The 7,538-nt window shown below is 41.1% G+C and overlaps 1 protein-coding gene across 3 annotated transcripts in view; it reads right to left on the bottom strand.

Annotated features, from left to right (window-relative positions):
* LOC113023063 (calcium-dependent secretion activator 1) overlaps positions 1–7,538 on the bottom strand; it is a 359,245-nt gene that overhangs the window by 165,777 nt on the left and 185,930 nt on the right. The window lies entirely within an intron of this gene.

Genomic DNA, 7,538 nt, shown 5'->3' with positions numbered 1-7,538 from the left:
AAAATGTATCTAACTAGCTGACAGACTTTAAAGTCACAGGAAGATATATCAAAATGGTGACTTATGCCAGAACAAGTGACTTGACAGATATAAATCCTAAATTTCCTATAAGTAAACAATTGGTGACATAGTAATAAGTGGTCCCTAGTGGTTTTCAAATTTAAACAATCACCTCATACGCCTCATGTTTTACACCACTATAAGGTGAGCTTGCTACACTGCACATGTATCTTACGTGACATGGTATAACTAGCTCATGTTCAAACATTTAACATACTGTTCAGCCATTTTGTTTACTGGGTAATCCATAATGGCCGAGTTACCTGAGCGGGAATCCACTAAAACTAGCTAAAGATGTTATGCTTATCCCCCTTATACTGTTTAGGACAACTATAGAAAGTAACTAAAATAACCAATGATAAAATATTATCAAACTTTCAGTATTTACCTTTGTCATAGTTTTCGATTCTTTGGTATCCTTTTGTCCTCCATGTTCTCAAACACCAGTGAGAAAAAAGGCTGCAACTGACGAAAGACCGCAAAGAGTAGTTGCTACGCGGTGCAATCTGCTCCTCCCTCATTTTAAACGACGCGATGGGAGCTGCTCACATTAAAAACAACTTTATTTAAAAAGTCATTTTACACCTGATACAAACAATTTAACAGTCAAACAATGCACAAATTTAAAAGAACAATTTTATTTTTAAGTTTTTTATTAAGTATAGGTAGGGCTGCACGATTAATCGTTAGAAAATCGCGATCTCGATTCATACTTACGTGCGATCTCATTTCCAAATGACAACGATTAAAAAAAAAAAAGACGACGATTGTACCGCATTTTGATCCGGGACGTAATCTGCATGAAAACAAGCGCTCCCTCTTCCTGCTCAACAAATGACAAGGGCGGAGCCTTATACCACGTGGTACAGAAGCTGTGCCGTGTGATGCTAAAATTAGCAGGAAAAAACATCGGAGACCACGTCAGGGATGACGAGAAAGTGACAGGAGAAAATCCGTCCCGGTCAACCACCCAAACACCAATAACAGGAACCTTATATAGCGCTTCCCTGTACACGTCGAACTCCCGCAGGCACAAAGAAATTACGGAGGCTATCACTTATCACCTGACCAAAGATATGGCTCCCATCAACACTGTGCGAAACGAGGGATTTAGGAAAACGATCAACACCCTAGACCAGGGGTGTCAAACTCAAATACACAGTGGGCCAAAATTCAAAACTGGAACAAGGTCGCGGGCTAACATTAATATTTATTGAAAAAAAAAATCTTCCTCCAGATTTAAGAATGAATCTCTTCTTATGGACTCAAACAAGTTTTGCTGAAAAACTGAATATGGAACAAGCAAAGCTTAATACTAAAGAATATATATACAGTGGGGCAAAAAAGCATTTAGTCAGCCAGCGATTGTGCAAGTTCCCCCACCTAAAATGATGACAGAGGTCAGTATTTGCACCAGAGGTACACTTCAACTGTGAGAGACAGAATGTGAAAAAAAAATCCAGGAATCCACATGGTAGGAGAATTTATTGGTAAATCAGGGTGGAAAATATGTATTTGGTCACCTCAAACAAGGAAAATCTCTGGCTCTCACAGACCTGTAACGTCTTCTGTAAGAAGCTTTTCTGTCCCCTACTCGTTACCTGTATGAATGGCACCTGTTTGAACTCATCATCTGTATAAAAGACACCTGTCCACAGCCTCAAACAGTCAGACTCCAAACTCCGCCATGGCCAAGACCAAAGAGCTTTCGAAGGACACCAGAAAAAGTATTGTAGACCTGCACCAGACTGGGAAGAGTGAATCTACAATAGGCAAGCAGCTTGGTGTGAAAAAATCAACTGTGGGAGCAATCATCAGAAAATGGAAGACATACAAGACCACTGATAATCTCCCTCGATCTGGGGCTCCACGCAAGATCTCATCCCGTGGGGTCAAAATGATCATGAGAACGGTGAGCAAAGATCCCAGAACCACACGGGGGGACCTGGTGAATGACCTGCAGAGAGCTGGGACCAAAGTAACAAAGGTCACCATCAGTAACACACTACAACGGCAGGGAATCAAATCCCGCAGTGCCAGACGTGTTCCGCTGCTGAAGCCAGTGCATGTCCAGGCCCGTCTGAAGTTTGCCAGAGAGCACATGGATGATACAGCAGAGGATTGGGAGAATGTCATGTGGTCAGATGAAACCAAAGTAGAACTTTTTGGTATAAACTCAACTCGTCGTGTTTGGAGGACGAAGAATACTGAGTTGCATCCCAAGAACACCATACCTACTGTGAAGCATGGGGGTGGAAACATCATGCTATGGGGCTGTTTTTCTGCCAAGGGGACAGGACGACTGATCCGTGTTAAGGACAGAATGAATGGGGCCATGTATCGTGAGATTTTGAGCCAAAACCTCCTTCCATCAGTGAGAACTTTGAAGATGAAACGAGGCTGGGTCTTCCAACATGACAATGATCCAAAACACACCGCCCGGGCAACAAAGGAGTGGCTCCGTAAGAAGCATTTGAAAGTCCTGGAGTGGCCTAGCCAGTCTCCAGACCTCAACCCCATAGAAAATCTGTGGCGGGAGTTGAAAGTCCGTGTTGCTCGGCGACAGCCCCAAAACATCACTGCTCTCGAGAAGATCTGCATGGAAGAATGGGCCAAAATACCAGCTACTGTGTGTGCAAACCTGGTAAAGACCTATAGTAAACGTTTGACCTCTGTTATTGCCAACAAAGGTTATGTTACAAAGTATTGAGTTGTATTTTTGTTATTGACCAAATACTTATTTTCCACCCTGATTTACCAATAAATTCTTTACAAATCCTACCATGTGGATTCATGGATTTTTTTTTTTTCACATTCTGTCTCTCACAGTTGAAGTGTACCTCTGGTGCAAATTACTAACCTCTGTCATCATTTTAGGTGGGGGAACTTGCACAATCGGTGGCTGACTAAATACTTTTTTGCCCCACTGTATTAGCTGTATAATACCAGTAGGCCAGCTCTAATAATAATTTGGTATGGCTTCGCGGGCCAAATGTAATTAGGCTGCGGGCCAAATTTGGCCCGCGGGCCAGAGTTTGACACCTATGCCCTAGACAAACGCTACACAGTGCCGTCCCGCAACTACTTTTCTGTTGTTGCACTACCTACTCTGTACACGCAGTGTCGAGCAACGGTGGAGACGGAATTTCAAGCAGCACAACATTTTGTGGCAACAACAAAACGTGAGACATTTGTTGTTTTTATGTTTATTTATTGTTTTTATGTTCAGTTTCAACTGTTGCGAAGTTGATGTGCAGTTAATAAGTGCAATAAATATTTATACTGGAAAAGAAAATCGTGAGAGAATCGTGATCTCAATTCTAAGCCAAAAAATCGTGATTCTCATTTTATGCAAAATCGTGCAGCCCTAAGTATAGGGATGATCAATATGTTTTAAAAAATTCATATATAATATTTGTCACCCAAATCAACATCATAATAAAAATGTAATTAATAAAATATATAATAATGATAAGAAGAAGAATAACAACAGAAACAGTTTACCTAAAAGCTCTTCTAACATTAGGCTGCTTTTGAAAAGTTTCAATAGTGTCAATACTTCATAAAGACAAGGGAGTTTCACAGTTGAAGTGTGACTGCTTGAAAGACCCCATCCCCTCTCCTTTCCACTAGTTCAAAGAAAATGTAAATTATTTCTGGTTATATAATTTGAGGGCACAAGTTTGAAGAGTAACATTTTAACAGATCAGTAATATACTTCAGGAGCTTTACTGGATCTGATTAACCAAAACTTCCAACTTCCATGTACTGTCTTTTCTCTAATACAGTAGAGTGTGTCTGATCTACTAAAAATCCTCAACTGTATATTTGCTCAAGTAAATGCCAAATCTGGATTTTGTCTGTGTAATTCACTTTTATCTTAGGTTTTTTATTTGTATTTTTTGCTTTTCTTTTTTTCTACTCTTGTGTCCGTTTTAATCACTTATTATTGCCGCTGTGACAAGTGAATTTACCTAAGAAGAATCATGAAGTCCTTATTTTATCTTATCTGAGCCTCACCATGCAGCCTACCATGCAGAGCGCTGAAAGTTCACATTAAGTACTTAAAATGAAATCTAAAATTAAAACGTAACCAGTTTTAAACCAGTTATTTGGAATAGTGTGCGGAGTGTTTTGAGTAACATTGAATGTTCAAAAACACCAAAGTTCCTATGGTCTCACTTGACAGCTGGGTTGTAGTGTCTGATAACACATAACATCCTGAGGTCTCAACGTGGACTTTGAGTACATTCGCTAGCCAAGGCTAAATACTGAGAGGGTCAAAAATGAAGGGTAAAGAACATCTGACTGTACCTAAGGATAGCAAAAGTGATAGACTGAGGTTGTGCCAAATATGTTAAAGTTAGGGTGATTTGTTAGAGAATGGTACCCCATGGGTGCCGTCTGCAGGTTATAAAAGAGAGTTATGTTGATGCTTTCTTTTGAGTTTCTTTTTACAGTTTGACTTTCAGACTTTCAGAACTCCCTGGGTTGTGTGCAATCTGTGATGGGCTTGTTTGGAATAAATCCTCCTTTATTCAAATAACACTTTCTCTGGCTCTTCACAGAAGAAGAATCCTCACATAAGCATGTGCTACCATTTTGGATCAATGTACACATTTACCATCACTGACCCAAGTAGGACCTACATTGGATGCCCACCCAGATGGATTTAATGTTAGAAACCCAAGTGGGTCCCATATATACTAAACAATGTTGAGCCCATGTAAAATATATGCCCATGTTAACTTAACATGACCCATTTGGGGCCCACATAGACATGTTTTCCGGGTCTGACTTGCATTTTCCCCTGTGTGACCCATATAGTTTGACCAGGTAGGCCCCACCTGTGTCATCAGTAATAAAAATATATATTGATTACCTCACTTTGCCCCATATGGGGCACACAACAACAGCTTTTCTTTAAATGACTATGTTTGCCCATGTCTAACCAAGGTGGAAAACCCAAGTAGGCCCCATACAAAAAGCCCAGTTTGAGCCCATGCCCACATGGTACCCATCCAGCCCGAGCAAAAACCAGGTGGGGCCTATGTATATATAGGCCCCACCTGGTTTTTTTATATACATGTTGGCTGGGTAGGAATATATCATGTTCTATAAAATCATTTTAAAAAAATAAAGTTACATCAAAGAATCTCCAGAGGGGTTATGTCTTTTGCATCTTTGTTCATTTTAAGTTTGTATTGTATCTCACTTTGTTTTTCATAATCTAATTCTCAGTTTTGGTTGTATCCTCTTTTGTTAATTTTTTCCAATTAACTATAAACTATAAATAAACGGAGAAACTCCCTTTTAACAGGAAGAAACCTCCGGCAGAACCAGGCTCAGGGAGGGGCGGGGCCATCTGCTGCGACCGGTTGGGGTGAGAGAAGGAAAACAGGATGAAAGACATGCCGTGGAAGAGAGACAGAGGTTAATAACAGATATGATTCAATGCAGAGAGGTCTGTTAACACATAGTGAGTGAGAAAGGTGACTGGAAAGGAAAAACTCAATGCATCATGGGAATCCCCGGCAGCCTACGTCTATTGCAGCATAACTAAGGGAGGATTCAGGGTCACCTGGTCCAGCCCTAACTATATGCTTTAGCAAAAAGGAAAGTTTGAAGCCTAATCTTAAAAGTAGAGATAGTGTCTGTCTCCTGAATCCAAACTGGAAGCTGGTTCCACAGAAGAGGGGCCTGAAAACTGAAGGCTCTGCCTCCCATTCTACTTTTAAATACTCTAGGAACAACAAGTAGGCCTGCAGTGTGAGAGCGAAGTGCTCTAATAGGGTGATATGGTACTACAAGGTCATTAAGATAAGATGGGGTCTGATTATTTAAGACCTTGTTTGTGAGGAGCAGGATTTTGAATTCAATTCTGGATTTAACAGGAAGCCAAAACAGGAGAAATCTGCTCTCTTTCTAGTCCCTGTCAGGACTCTTGCTGCAGCATTTTGGATTAGCTGAAGGCTTTTCAGGGAGTTTTTAGGACATCCTGATAATAATGAATTACAGTCGTCCAGCCTGGAAGTAATAAATGCATGAACTAGTTTTTCAGCGTCACTCTGAGACAGGATATTTCTAACTTTAGAGATGTTGCACAAATGGAAGAACGCAGTCTTACATATTTGTTTAATATGTGCGTTGAAGGACATGTCCTGGTCAAAAATGACTCCAAGGTTCCTCACAGTGTTACTGGAGGCCAAGGTAATGCCATCCAGAGTAAGAATCTGCTTAGATACCATATTTCTAAGCTTTTCAGGGCCGAGTACAATAACCTCAGTTTTATCTGAATTAAGAAGCAGAAAGTTAGCGGCCATCCAGGTCTTTATGTCTTTAAGACATTCCTGCAGTTTAACTTTTGAAAAGTATTCTCATTTAAGCTGATTTCGCAGCCCAGTGGTACTCGTTTCAGTCATTATGGTGTGACTTGACTGATTCTTATATAGCGCTTTTCTACTCTCCCGGAATACTCAAAGTGCTGTATACAACATTCACCCAATCATAAGCACTTTCTCTATACGTTATTTCTAACTACATTCACACTCCGATGGATGGATCGGAGAGCAACTTGGGGTTAGTATTTACCAATTAATTTTACAGGAATCGAACCACCAACCTTCCGATCAGTCGGTGACCTGCTCTACCTCCTGCGCAAAAGCCGCCCTCATTACTTTTGCAGCAGCACAGCCACCCAAGCAAGCTCCTCACTAGTCTTGCCACCCAGGTTAGCCAGAGACTGAGGCCAAGACAGCAAACCCAGAGACTGAGTACCCTGAACAGTCCCAGCTCTGAGGGTGAGGGGAGCCTGGCCACATCCTGAACACCTGCCTCCACAGTCAGCTGTATGCCCACTCTGTGCTGCCTGAGAATACTGTGCAAACGTGAGAATCCTGGGCCCCATGCACAGGGCATCCTGTATAGCCTGGGATAGCTTCTCTCCATTTCTTTGCCCTCATGAGCAGCCCCAGATTTTGAGCCTTGTTAAGCCTCTGTAACAGGCCACTCCCCAGAACTGTTCTGCAGCCAGAGTTTCTGGCCCCCTTCACCCACTAAAGTTAATTTTAACTTTTCTTTGGAGCATCCGTTCCACATTAAATAAAGGTTCTTTTTAAAAAAAAAAAAATCACTCCGTCTGACAACTCTGCAGACAGAGTAAGTAAATCGATATTATTTATTACTAATGTTCATTAGGGGAACACAAAGACATGACCTACTCTCCCCACAGATGTTCTTTCAGAAATGGTGATATATTCTGGCTATATTCTGGAGAATTGATTGGACAGTAGGTGTTGAGTTAATACTTGTTAATCTCTTATCTAGAACTTGACCTACTTGACCAGGTTAATCTCACAACATAATTTACTATGGTGATTTACCCTGGTAAGAAGGGATCCAACTTCATAGTACAGAGAATCCGGGTTAACCCTGAAGTTATCTGGATAACCCAAACCCCTGCTTGTCAGTACAGGCCT

Source organism: Astatotilapia calliptera, chromosome 5, assembly GCF_964374335.1.
Source record: "Astatotilapia calliptera chromosome 5, fAstCal68.1, whole genome shotgun sequence".
Taxonomy (NCBI): domain Eukaryota; kingdom Metazoa; phylum Chordata; class Actinopteri; order Cichliformes; family Cichlidae; genus Astatotilapia; species Astatotilapia calliptera.
Note: the sequence above shows the minus strand (reverse complement) of the source record. Positions and strands in the feature narration are given on the sequence as shown.